The 10,655-nt window shown below is 47.6% G+C and overlaps 1 pseudogene across 1 annotated transcript; it reads left to right on the forward strand.

Moving 5' to 3' along the window:
• The first annotated feature begins 307 nt into the window (after positions 1 to 307).
• LOC100342969 (heat shock protein beta-1 pseudogene) lies at positions 308 to 7,191 on the forward strand (annotated as a pseudogene). Its single transcript, XR_016210299.1, has 3 exons — positions 308 to 688; positions 5,195 to 5,228; positions 6,558 to 7,191. The product of XR_016210299.1 is annotated as a heat shock protein beta-1 pseudogene (transcript).
• Positions 7,192 to 10,655: the final 3,464 nt, after the last annotated feature.

Below are 10,655 nucleotides of genomic sequence, written 5' to 3' on the forward strand. Positions count from 1 at the left end.
GGAATGCTTCCTCATTTTATAGAGCTTGGGAAATAAAGAATTGTTTTCACAATCTGAAATTTTTCTATGGAGCAATAGATTGTGGGTAAGCTCTCTTTCTTCTGAGGAACTGAGGTCTTTCCCCATAGCAAGCCAACCCTTGGATTAGCCTTAATTATGAAATTAAAGGTTTCCAGAGTTTCATCATCAATCCTTGAGGAGAGGAGTCCACCCCAACACCTCTGGTTTCACATGAGGTGGAGATTCCTTAGTGCAGTGGGGATAGTGCCTCTAGTTCTCCAACACCTCTCTTATTAGTGGTCCAAGAATGAGTGTTGGGGGTAAGTGCCTCTATTCCAAGGGACCCCCAGACTTGATGAACATGGAGAGAGCCATGAGTTCCTGTCCATATGCTCCTGATCCTGTCCCCTGCCCCCAGCTCCCGATGATAGCCTTGGAACTGAGAGGAGGAGGACAGTGTATAGATCCTAAGGCTCACCTGCGAATTGAGGAACATTGGCATATACTCTGTGTCCCCTTCAGCCACAGACTCGACAGCTGTGTCATCTGTGGGGATGAGACCCTGCTCTGCTTGCCCGTCAGAGGCTGCATCTTCCTGAGGGATTATGTCATGCACTTCATCTCTTCCATCGGCAGCTTCTGCCCGTTGGTCCTCTCAGCCTCTTTGGTTGAGATGTTGCTGTCTGAGGTGGGTCTAGGATGCTGCCTGGCAGTCCAGCTTCGCACATCCTTGGAAGATCATGTTATATAGCATGTGGCCAGCCAAGGATTCTGGAATACATAGTTCAGAGTTGATCATCCCCACACCTCTATTACTTTATTGCAAAGATTTAACATGCTCCGACTCCTGCCTGAGATGAGCCCCAGAGAACTGAAGAAGAGATTTGTTTTTGTCTTCCCTCTCTCAAGGTGTTTCACTCCATTCTCCCTTCCTCCTTCCTTTCAAGTATTCATTATTTATTCATCCACTTGGTAAACATTCAACAAGCATATGATGGACTCAGCAACTCCTAATAAGCAGAACTGGTCCTGTTGGATAACCTTCACCAAGAGCCAAGACAAGTACTCTTAGGAAACATGAAGATGAACCAGACTTGGTTTTCAAGAAGTAGTCTATCTAGCAAGGATAGGAATTGAGGGTTGGATCTGTATATAAATCAACTAATGTGGGACCAACTCTAGCAATTATGGGAAGTTTGAGGGAAGTGCAGATGTGAGAGGAGGTGGCCTCTTGTTAGGAAACCAGGGAAGAACTCAGAAAGGTGGAGAATTGATGTTGAGCTTGAAGCAATGGTGGGATTTTGACTAGTGAAAGGATATTCTTGATGGAGAATACATCATAATTAAAGGCAGGTGTGAAAGCTGGGGAAGCCTCCTTTTTTTGGGTAGTGATGATATTTAAAAAGTTAGCAGGTGCCATGAACTGGGCACAGGGCAATGGAGCAACTGGAGTAGCACATGGATTGGATGCCAATCCTGCCTTTGGTTACATCCAGTAGCCCATTTGACCTGAGTGTAGAACAAACGCAGTTCAAATTTACTAAGAGCCTATAATTTCTCAGGCACTGTTCTATATGCTGTTCATGAGTAAGCTCATTTAGTCTGCATGAAATTCCATGAAACACAGACAGTAAGTATATTTATTTCTTAAGGACAAGAAAACTGGAACACATAAAGGCCAAAAATTTACTTACGTGACAGGGCTCAGATTGCAACACTGGCCTAGTCCCTGAGGATTTTAACCACTACTCAAAATTGCCCCCCATGGGCTTGATGTTGGAGATCTGGCCCATAAAGGAATTAACACCTTCCAAGTGAGCACGGTGGGCATCACTCCACCTGGTTCTCATATCAGCTCTGAGAGGTGAGTATAGTCATTTTGCAAGGTAAGAAGACTGAGGCTTAGAGACTGAGTTGCCCAAGACCATATTACTAACACAGAAGACAGCTAGGGTTTGAACACAGGGCTGTGTTACCTCAGGACACACCCAGCTGACCATAGGGTATTCTGGTTTTTGAACCACAAACAAAGGCCAGGAGAAGTCATTGATGATTTTAGAGCACAGTTGAGCTTTGCAAAGTGCTGATCAGAAAGGAGAAACTTGAGAGGAGAATGACAAGCAGGAAAACTATTACAATATTTTAAGAAAGAAGTAATAAGGAATGGGGTGTCTGTTAGTAATGACTGGTTAAATAAGTAAAGCCATAGAATGGAATAAATGGGAACCAATTTGAATCAACCTGTGCTAACACTGCTAGGATATAATTTCGAATTGAAAAGCAAGATTTATAAAAGCATGATAGATTTCTCCCACATGTGAAATTAAAAAGGGAGAGCGCACACGCGTACACACACACACACGTGATGCCTATAAATGCACTTAATTCTCTGGAATGATTTACGTATACATAAATATTGACAATGATTAAGTGTAGGGGGACAAACCTTGAATTTAGAGATTAGGGAGCAGATTTATTTTTAACTGTATATTATACACATACATGATTTTCCAATAAAATGATTCAATTAAACAAAAAATTGATGACAGCATGAACTAAGGCAGTGACAGTGAATCTAAAGAGGAGAGATTAGAGAAGCAGGCGTTAAGGGTTGAGGAGAGGTGCTGGAGAATGCAGAGGGCACAGGGGGGATGGTGGTGTTCTCAGCCCCTCTTTGTCCTGTCCTTGTCTGCCCAGGCCCAGGAAGGGAGGGCTCAGGCTGGAGGAGACAGGCTCTGGCCTGCCAACTGTGAAGAAGGAACATGGGCAGCTCTGTAGTTCAGCCTCATGCCCACGTCTTGCTTCCTTTCTCTTGGTTATGGCTTTAACATCAGAAAAACCTACTCTGCTGGATGTCCCGTCCCCATCTAGTCCCTTATCTGAGTCCATCTGCTTGGAGGGGGACACAGTTTTTAAAAGCAGAATTTGATGTGGTGGGCAGAGTTAGGGATTTTCCTAATAGTCTAGCGACCCGGAGTTCAAGGTGGTGATTTAGACGCTGTGAGATGGCAGTGGGGTGTAGAGCAGGCATCTGAGATCTCTACACTACCCTCCAGCAGGACAGCTGCAGGTTCACACGCTCTGTGCTGTGGCATTTTGCTTGAATACAGCATCTTTTTTAAAAAAAAAATTGGAAGACCACTGCCTCAGTGATGCTTTGATAATAGTCTCATCTGTTTTAATGGAGAAAAGACCTCCATCCTCATCACGGGTCATAGTCAAGTGAAAACAGCCATGCCGTCACTACAAACCCCAGAGCACAGCTGCTTCTTGTAGCTCTGATGCCTACTTCTGAGAGTCCATCTTGGCTGCAGCTTTTGTTCCGAAACCACTGCTGTTTAGCACGTTTCTTCTCAAGTCTTGATGGGCATATGATACACTTATTTTCTTAAAATGAAAATTTAGATCCAGTATCCTGGGCCAGTTCCCAAGAATCTATATTTTCTTTCTTTCCTAAAGATTTATTTATTTACTGGAAAGGCAGAGAGAGAATGGAAAGAGAGAGAGAGAGAGAGAGATCTTCTGTCCACTAGCTCACTCCCCACAAAAGACCACAGTAAAAAGACCACAGTAGCCAGGTCTGGGCCAGGCCAAAGCCAGGAACTGGGAAGTTCATCCTGGTCTCCTACATGGGTGGCAGGGGCCCAAGCATTTGGGCATCTTCTGCTGCCTTCAAAGGTACATTAGCAGGAACCTGGGTTGAAATCAAAACAGCCAGAACCAGCATTGTAAGCAGTGACTTAACCCACTGCACTGCAACACAAACCCCAAGATTCTGTATTTCTAACAGGTTGTGATACTCCTGCTGCTGGTCAGGTAACATTTTGTGTAGCAAGGCTTGGGAGCTTCCATTTGGACCAGAAATCCCACAACCTGTGTTGATGGTGATATTACCTAGTTTGTCGTCTGAGGCCTCAGCTTGGTTGGGAGATAGAAATTATATTTTAGATATATGAGGCTAGTTAGAATATATTATTAAAATGCATTTCTGCTTCACATACTGTGATGACAAGAACACTGACATTCTGCAGGTGGCTCCCACGGCATTTCTGTTGAAACATGCTGTTCTACATGCTTTTCTCCCACTCTCTTGCTGCACTTTCATCAAGAACCACTTCAAACACAAACTGTCCTGGATCTCGGGCCCCACAGCCTGAGGGAACAGACAAGGAGCGCAACCTGAACACACGTCCCAGGAACAAATTGGCAGGAGATGCTGAGAGGGTTGCTGTCTGTGCACGTGCACTTGGGGTGATTTTCACACTGATTTTCCGGGAGCTATTGAGGCATGATCCCAGTTGGGATTCAACGGCTTCCTTCTGCAGGGGCGTCTGCACATGTGTCACGTTGCTTCCAGCACCCTCCTCTGAGCAGGCCAGGCTGATTCTGCAGAGCCTCCGTGTGCCTGAGACCCCCTACTCTGGGAGGAGAAAGGTATAGCCCACGTGGAGTCAGGTCTGCCTACTTCATCCACTGCAAACATATTCATGAAGTTTATATGGACAGTGTGGGGAAAGTGGCCCAGGAGTCACAGGCATTCTGGAGTGCACCTGGCCTTCCCCTCATTACCTGTGAAATCTCAGATGCATCACTTTACCTCTGTGGGCCATGAAGCTCAGTGGAAAATGAAGAGAATCAATGAAAACAGAAAGAAATGGCCGGTGCCACAGCTCACTAGGCTAATTCCTCCACCTGTGGCGCTGGTACCCCGGGTTCTTGACCTGGTTGAGGTGCCAGATTCTGTCCCAGTTGCTCCTCTTCCAGTCCAGCTCTCTGCTGTGGCTCAGGAGTGCAGTGGAGGATGGCCCAGGTCCTTGGGCCCTGCACCCACATGGGAGACCAGGAGGAAGCACCTGGCTCCTGGCTTCGGATCAGCACAGCATGCCGGCAGAAATGTGCCAGCTGTAGCAGCCACTTGGGGGGTGAACCAACGGAAAAAGGAAGACCTTTCTCTCTGTCTCTCTCTCTCTCACTGTCTAACTCTTCCTGTCAAAAAAAAAAAAAAAAAAAAAAAAAAAAAGAAAGAAAGAAAGAAAGAAAGAAAGAAAGAAAGAAAAGAAAACAGAAAAAAGCAAGACACCACCCAATTTCATACAGTTCTTAAAGCTAGGAAAAGCAATCAACCAACCGACACAAATAAGCAGGGCATGCCCGAAGGCCTTCAAGGTTTCTATTTGAGATCCTGTTACCTAAGGTGTTTACATACACAAGAGAAGAAATGCAGAGAGGTGAGCACTGAATATGCACTTAATAAACATCAGCAGTTTTATTTTATTTAAAAAAAAATTTGCGTATTCATTTGAAAGACAGACTGGCAGACACACATACACACACAGAGAGATATCCCATCTGCTGATTCACTCCCCAAATGTCTGCAGCAGTAAATTCTGGGCCAGACCAAAGCCAGGAGCTGGGGACTCAATCTGGGTCTCCCTTGCGGATGGCAGGGATCCAGTTAGTTTCCCCGGATGTGCATCAGCAGGAAGCTGGAATGAGAAGTGGAGCTGTGAATCAGATCCAGGCACTCCAATATGGGATGCAGGTGCCCAAGCAGGGCCTTCCTGCTACACAAAATGCCTGCCCTCAAAATGTTAAGAGAAACAATACCTGGCGCTGTGGCACAGATGTTAACGCCCTGAAGCGCCAGCATCTCATATGGGCATCGGTTTGAGACCTGGCTGCTCCATTTCCAATCTGGCTCTCTGCTGTGGCCTGGGAAAGCAGCAGAAGATGGCCCAAGTCCTTGGGCTCCTGCACCCTCTGGGAGACCCAGTGGTCTTCAGATCTGCACAGGTCCAGCTGTTGCGGTCAATTGGGGAGTGAACCATCAGATGGAAGACCTCTTTCTCTCTCCCCCTCTCCCTCTCTCTCTTTCTGCCTCTCTTCTGTCTGTGTAACTCTGACTTTCAAATAAATAAATCTTTAAAAAAAAAAAAAGAAAAATAAACGATAAAGTTGGTGTGTTGTGGCGTAGCATTTAAAGCTGCTGCCTGTAGTGCCAGCACCCCATATGGGCGCCGGTTTGAGTCCTGGCTGCTCCACTTCCCATCCAGCTCTCTGCTATGGCATGGGAAAACAGTGGAAGATGGCCCAAGTCCTTGGGCCCCTACATCCACCTGGGAGACCCAGAAGAAACTCCTGGCCCCTAACTTCGGGTCGGCGCAGCTCCAGCAGTTGTGGCCAACTAGGGAGTGAACCAGTGGATTGAAGACCTCTCTCTCTCTCTCTCTCTCTCTCTCTCTCTCTCTCTCTCTCTCTCCCCCTGCCTTTCCTTCTCTCTCTATGTAACTCTGACTTTCAAGTTCCAGGTCACATCTGGGAATCAATGTAGAAGTACATGGAAAAGAACAAAAATTGGTGGCCAGGGCCTGCCTGGAAGCCGACAACAAGGGGTGCCTTGGCAGGTATGTTTTGTCCAAGTGCTGGCCGTAATGTGAACTTCGAGGCCGTCCTAGGGATCTGGTGTGAGGTAAGGCCTGAGAGAAGAGGATGCAGGAAAAGCAGCAGAGAGGAAACCTTTTAGGAAAGGTTCATCTAATGATGGATACTGTAACCAGTGCACAGCCGCCTCTTCCACCAGGCCTTCGGGCTGCCGCGGCTGCCCGAGGAGTGGGCGCGGTGGTTCGGCAGCAGCGGCTGGCAGGGCTACGTGCGGCCGCTGCCCGCCGCGGAGGCCCCCGCAGTGGCCGCGCCCGCCTATAGCCGTGCGCTCAGCCAGCAGCTCAGCAGCGGCGTCTCGGAGATCCAGCACACGGCCGACCCCTGGCGCGTGTGAACCACTTCGCCCCGGAGGAGCTGACGGTCAAGACCAAGGACGGCGTGGTGGAGATCACGGGCAAACACGAAGAGCGACAGGACGAACTAGGCTACATCTCCCGCTGTTTCACCGGGAAGTACACGCTGCCCCCCGCCCCCGGCGTGGACCCCACGCTGGTCTCCTCCTCACTGTCCCCTAAGGGTACGCTCACCGTGGAAGCGCTGCTGCCCAAGCCGGCCACTCAGTCGGCGGAGATCACCATCCCGGTCACCTTCGAGGCCCGTGCCCAGATCGGCGGCCCAGAAGCCGGGAAGTCCGAGCAGCCTGCGGCCAAGTAGAGAGGCCTTGCGCGCCACCCAAGCCCCCAGCCCCAACCTGCGTGCCCCTTTGATACTGTTAAGCTCCTGGTCTTCGCAAATAAAGTTCAAAGCAGCTGCTTGACTCAGGGTATATGAGCAGAATGACACATTTTATGCTGGTGGCCTCCAAGCACATGTAAGAATAGTAGGGACTGGTGCCATCCAGTTCAGCCAGCTGATCTTCAGGGAGCGGTCTTGGCCAGACACCCATACCCGGTTCTTGTCAAGATCCTTGGATTTAATGAGCAGCTCTGCTGTTGCTTCTTCCTGCACCTTGCTCATAATAGAGGTGTTAAACACCCAGACAGCATTTGCTATGTCTTGACAGGCTGGGACTGCCAGGGACAGGGGGTTGGCTCCCCTGGGATCTCCATGACTGTCTCCCCCATTTTTCTTCATTTGGAGACTCTTGGATTTGCAGAGATGAGATACTGCAGCTTCAGCCATGGTGCCCGCTCCCTGGGTCCTCACTTGCCCTGAAGGGGATGGGAGTCCCCACCACCTGCTTCCCCATCCCCCTCCTCTAGTGAAGAATTTCTGTCTGCTTTCCCAGGACAATCTGCTACTCCTGGACCTGCTTGCAGCCTATGTGGCCCCAGCTGCCATCTCCACCCTTCTGAGAAGATCCCAGGGAACACTTCCACTCAAGCAAAGCTCAATCTGGATGCCATCATCCATACTCTCTTCTCACCTTTATGGTTTCACAGGGCCCTGGGTGTTCCCCAGTCCTGCCAGGCTCTCTTGGACCTTGAGGGTACAGAACAAAGGTTATTCATGCCTGTTCACTTGCTTCTGTGTCCTACCAGAATTCTGGGGTTTAGACCTCGCACCTGCCCAAAACATTTCTGGAATCCCTGGAGGGTCTATGTAGCCAGTTACCTGTGCAGAATTGCCAGACATGGACAGGGTGGGAGCTGCTCTGGCTCACTGGATTCTGGGCTCTATATAGCAGGTCCGGATCACAGGGAATTCAGGAGCTGGAGAGAATAGAGTCCCCACAGGACTCAGAAGCATGAGGTTCCCTGGGGATCCAGCTGTACAGAACGTCTTTCCCCATGTCCTTCATGGAGCACGACGGCTTGATGTTGCAGGAAGCATGCTCAGATACCTTCGTGGACTTCATGGTGACCTGGGGCTACAGAAGCTGCTCTGCAGGGATAATGGTGTTGGGAAGACACTCAGATCTCAGAGGAAAGGGCTGAAAGAAGATGGTGATGACATAGGAGCTGGGGGTAACAGGGGAAACCAGCGTCACCTGTTTCAGGGAGATGTTCTCTGCAGGCTGAGTGCCTCTGCACTGTGCTCCCAGTATGTCCTCTGCAGGTGTTAGCACTGTAATTCAACATACCAAGTAGTCCGATTACCTCTCTCCCTGGTCAGGTGTGAACTCATCAAGGAAGAGCAGATGCCTCCGTCTCACCATCCAACACCTGTCTTGGCCATGAAAAACACCCACGAGTGTTTGGTGATTAAATGCCCCAGCTCCCAACACTAGGGAGTAGGGAGGGCCACTTCTAAAATTTGAATTGTTTGACTTTCAGACCCATTGTGCTTCCAGACCTTCTTCCAGGTCTCCTCTTTTGTTCTGTCTCCTGTGTGAGAGGGTGTGTGTGCGTTTACTTAAGTTATGAGAGTATTTATTTCTTGTGACTAGATTCACATGGAAAAATGGAAATGATACAAGAGGGTTCATAATAAAAAACTAAGACTTCTTGCTTCCAGCTGCCTCTTTGCTTTTCCTAAGAATTACTATTCCAGGAGGAGATTTCTGTTATAAATGATTTACTGATCTTCTGAGAGGTAGTCTAGGCACAGACATGCATACCATAACATACTACGCATACTGACTTGGGTCTTTTTAAAAATTTAGCAATAGGAGGTGGCATTCGGTGGAGTTGTTAAGAAGCCACTCAGAATATCTACATGTGATAGTGGAGTGCCTGCATTTGAATCCTGGCTCTGATTCTGGTTTCACCTTTCTTCTGATACACATCCTGAGAGGCACAGGTAGTGACTCAAAGAGTTGGGTCTCTGCCACCCATGTGGGAGAACTGGGTTGAATTTCAGGCTCCTAGATTTGACCTGGCCCAGCCTCAACTGTTGTTGACATTTTAGGGAGTGAACCAGCTAATTGAAGACTCTCTCTCTCTCTTTCTCTCTTTCTCTCTCTACCTTTCAAATTAGTTTAAAAAATTATAGCCATATATCTTGGAAATTGTTGTGTTTAAATACAGATTGATTCATTCTAATTCCATTAGCTACATATAATTCTATTCCCTTAATATTTGTATATACAGAGGACCCTACAATTCAAAAAAGCTTAAACTACCACAGATGAAATCCTGTTGAGGAAAACAGTGCTCTGTGTTTCCCAGTATAGTGGCAGAACCTAGGTACCACCATCTTATTTTGAATTGCACCAGTTGATAAATAATAAGAGAGGATTTAAGGATCATAATAACTGAATTTGATTTATCTAATTCTTAATAGTTTCCAAAGAATTCACATAACAGTAATTATTCAAAACAATCATAGTTTCCACCAATTATGTGCCAAGCACCTTTCATATTATCATCTTTAAGCTATAAAAGTCTTGCATGACACATCTTACTAACTAACTCTACACTGAAGAAACAGAGACTCACTCAGCTAACAACTGATGGAGCAAGGATTTAGCTTAAAATGTTCCTGATACTAAAGTATGTGTGCTGGGGGGAGTTGGGGGCACCTTTCCACTCTGCAGTTTCTAAGTTCCTGAAACAATACCTTGGAGACAGAAGATCATTATCTTTTGGAACAGAAGAATGAAGTCTGAGGTTACCCCACTTGGTGGAGCCAGACTAAGGGAGATTTCTCTTTGCCGTAAACTGTTTGACATTCACCGCATTGATCCTTTGAGATTTGGAGGACGTTAGACATTGCTTATTTCGGGTTTGCACAATGCAACCAAGGAACACCCCAAAGGTAAGGTGTGAATATAAACAGTTCTACTGCTTTCTGTGCTTTTATGGTGGAGCAAGAATGAAATTGAAAGTGAAGAGAGGCAGGCTGGTCGTTCATGCTGAGGTCTTAGCTTCTCTCACTCCCTCAACCCCACTGTTTTCAGATCTCCAGTGCTCTCTGCCCCATTCTCCTTGAGGTTCTGGGGACAGTGGAGTTACAGACAGGCCACAGCTGTCACAGGCCCAGGTTGCCTCTAAGTGCCCCAGATCTCTTGCTGGGGTATCGGGATAGTGGGAATCTGGGACATGCTGTTGAGACATGCTCCCCAGAAAGCAGCAGGGGTTGGGCCTTTGTGGGGAGGAAGAATATGGAGGAGAAAAGGGCATCCAGACGGAGGTCACCTTGCCCAGGGCTACCTGACCACCTCCAGGTCCCCAGGGAAGCTTTAGTCACCCAGGGTAAGTGATGTGGAAAGAGGCTCCAGCAGCTCTCTTCCTCCCTAGGAAAGTGCTAAGTGGCTACCATAAGGAGCTTTTATCCACACCATACAAAAACAGACTCATAACTTGACATTTCTTTTTTTAAAAGATTTAATT

This window comes from Oryctolagus cuniculus, chromosome 7 (genome assembly GCF_051225735.1).
Source record: "Oryctolagus cuniculus isolate XC-2025 breed Fujian yellow rabbit chromosome 7, ASM5122573v1, whole genome shotgun sequence".
Classification (NCBI taxonomy): domain Eukaryota; kingdom Metazoa; phylum Chordata; class Mammalia; order Lagomorpha; family Leporidae; genus Oryctolagus; species Oryctolagus cuniculus.